Source organism: Theobroma umbraticum, unplaced genomic scaffold (assembly GCF_002168275.2).
Source record: "Theobroma umbraticum cultivar Fairchild unplaced genomic scaffold, ASM216827v3 scaffold_56.0, whole genome shotgun sequence".
NCBI lineage: Eukaryota > Viridiplantae > Streptophyta > Magnoliopsida > Malvales > Malvaceae > Theobroma > Theobroma umbraticum.
In genome coordinates, this window is record NW_018397256.1 from 6,437,879 (window position 1) to 6,441,527 (window position 3,649).

Here is a 3,649-nt window from a genome sequence, read left to right on the forward strand (position 1 = left end):
CTGTCATGGGCAGGTTGCAACATCCTATTTAATTTTGATGTGTGATATTTAGTTGGCCTCGTCACCTCAAAAAATCATTGAGTCTTGAACAAAGGGTGAGTTGTACTTTAAATACAAGGATCAGTGCTGGCACCAAGGGACACCATAGACTAGTAGTTCATAACATTAAGTATAACCTAAGATATTTTATTGGACTTCTGACCCTCAAACGTCTTTTTGACCATACGATCTAATTAAGAAAAGACTCTATCATCGTGCGTCTTTGTGTTATAGTAACTTGGTACAATAAACTTTATTACAAAACTTCTTTTGTAATATTAAGGATTCATTAGGTAACAATTGTAGATAATATGACTCATGTTATTGTTCATTAAAATATGAGAAGTGATTTCATCTTAAACTACTAACGAGAAGGAGAAAGTAACAAAAGAAAAAAAATTTAAAAGAACATCCTTCTTGACCAGCTCCCACTTGAACTTCCAGATGAAATAGCAAGGAAGACAATTGACGCCTAGCTTAAAAAGAAAAACCCCTTCTCAATGCACAATAGTCTTTATGGTTTTCACATTACAATCCAGTCAAAATTTTAATATATTGAAGTTGAACATTTCTTCAAACTGAAGCCTGCAGTCGAAGAAGACAGACATAAAAAAGAACCCAATTCATACAGAATTTTTAAAATTTTATTCGATCATTTTTTTGACAAGTGTTTAATCAAGTACATTAGTTAATCATTTTTAAAATTATAGAAAATTAGGATATTGTTAGAGAAAATTATGAGAGATAACCTTCCTCATAAACTAAATTCAAAAATATCATTTATTATAATTTTAATTATTTTTAGTTAATTTTTGGCATGACTTAACAATAATGCTTTTTAAATAATTTCAGACAATTAAAATGGTTTTGATTTTTAAAATTAAATCTTGATTTCTCTCTCTTGCCAAATACTGTTTACCTCACCATTTGACTCTTTCTTGCTATCCCAAAGAATAGAGATGACATTAAGATATGTGTTTTAAGTTCTTAAGTTTATTAGTTTATATTCATAAAACTCTCAAGTTAAGGTATTGAAATTGATTAGATATATCTGTAATTTAGAACACTGTATGATTTTAGTAACTTAAACCTAACTAGGAACAAGCAAATCAATTAGTTATTAGGTATTATATTATTAGTTTTTAAACATTATCTTACTAGTTTTTAGGTATTGTCTACGCATTTTCTCATTTTTAAAAGACAAAGGTCTTACATCAAGGTATATATATTTGTACAAATATTGATTAACGAGAAAGAGTAAAGTTAATTCTTAACTAACTAATAAGAGAAAATCATGAGGAATAACCCTCTTGATAAGGGTATTTAAAAAATAACTATCAAAATAAATTTAACTGTTTTTGGTCATATTTAACTGTGACTTGATAAAAATACTCTTGAAACTATTTCAAATAAATTAAATTATATATCACAATTTTTTCCCATCTATACTTCTGATTTCTCTCTATCACCATCCAGCTCTCTCTAATTTTATCAATTTCTTTCTTTAGCATTTGTTAGCCGTGCTCTTGATTTCTCTTTCTCGTATTTTCAAGACGCCAAATGATAGTTTTGATGTGCTTTGGGTGAGTATCTATTTGGGATATTTGATTTTAGGTATTTTGAATGAAACTAAAATGGTAGAAATGATCATAGATATTTGAAATAGCTTTTAATTGGATCAATTCGGGACCTAGATACCAATAAACTTAAAAATTTAAAATTTATAAACTTAGAGTGTCAAAAGAAATTTTTTTCAATTTTTAGTCAAAATAGGTGTTTTAGACAAGAAAATTTGTATTTTGATTTATAAAAATATGTTAGAAATAATTTAATCGGTGCCAAATTATCCAAAAAGAAAAAACAAAAAGAAATAAAGAGAGTTTAGGGGATTTAAAATTTTAGTTCGTAAGTAACAATAATATTTTATGCATTAAAGTGTAACAAAATTTTTTTCAACATAACATGTAACAATAATATTTTTTTAATATGGAGTGTAACAACAACATTTTTTTTCAACATGGCATATAACAGTTTTTGTATATGACATGTAACAACCTTTTTTAACTATGACATGTAACATGTTTTTGTACATGGTGTGTAACAACAATATATATATTTTTTAACATGACGTATAATAATTTTTTTTAATTATGGTGTGTAACATGTTTTTGTACATAGTGTGTAACAATAATATTTTTTGTTCAATATGACATATAATAACCATTTTTAACCAAAGCGTGTAACATATTTTTATACATGGTATATAACAATAACATTTTTTCAACATAACGTGTAATATCATATGCATGACATATAACATCATATACATTTAAATATGAAAAGAATTCATTCAAGGTAATTTTATCTAATTTGATTAAAAATAATTAAAATTATAAAGAGTGTTATTTTTAAAAATATTTTATTTTTCAAGATTATTCTTAAAATACCCCAACTAATAATCATCAGGTAACTAACTTTTAAAAGCTCAAGTGAAACGGTAAGTTTTGCAAACTATTCTAAGCTTATATTGAGCCTTTTCAAAACGGTGCACTTTGGGTCCCTTGTTTGCTTCCTTTCGTCACATTCGAGAACCTTGGCTCCTTCTGTTCATCAGTGTTTCTCTCAAACACTTGTCTGCATCCTTTATTCACCAAAATCATCTCTAATAATGTGTGAGAGAGATGTCAACTGATCGATCGACTGAAATTAACATGTCCCATTTCGAATATGTGCACGTATTTGGACGATGGAGTTTTCTATCTTCTTTGATAAAAGAAAAAGGAAGCTGATGCTCCTAATCATGTACGGACTATTGACTAGTTTGGAGGTGGGCAACTTGACAGACAAGAATCACAAGGATTCGGCGGACAATGGGCCTGCTTTTGAACAGCTTAACGTGGTAGTCTTTTTCTGGCCACCCCTAACGTAGTAATCTAGCAAAAGATGGTTCCCATTCTACGGAATGAGAATTTCATTTGACAAAATTTGATTATGGGGCAGCAAATTCACACACTGCCCAATGCGTAATACAGTTTCTCAAGCCTCTGTGAATCATTTCGTCTGATTTTGCTGCTATCATTAGGTAGGCATGCAAATGATTTTATACTGTAATCTGAATGTCATGGCATCAGTTTTCTATACCATTTGCCAAAAGGTCCAAAGGGCTTGGGCGCATCTCGCAACAGAAGAAACATCAGACGACAGTAAGGAGCATCTAGCACCGGGCTTTTGGAAGTATCACCAGTCACCAAGGTATTGTTTGACTACAACGCAAACTTGGTGGACAACTTTTACTCTGAATCGTTTAAAAAACACAAACCGATCGTGATTGCCTTGTGAGTATCTTGACAACATCAAATTACTTTTGAAAACCTGGGGCAATTTGAGTGACTGACTGCTGGGACAGCATAAAAAATTGAATGGCCTATGAAAGATTTAGGATCATGATTCCCGATTTACTTTGACAAGAAGAACAATAAGTAACGGTGCAGAGGCCAATAAAGAAACTGAACTGTCTATGATTACAGAGGAAACAGATGTGGGAAAAAGAAAAGCATTTTTTTTTTTGGAAGAGCAAAGTATAAACATTCATTAAACCTGGAGGGAATAA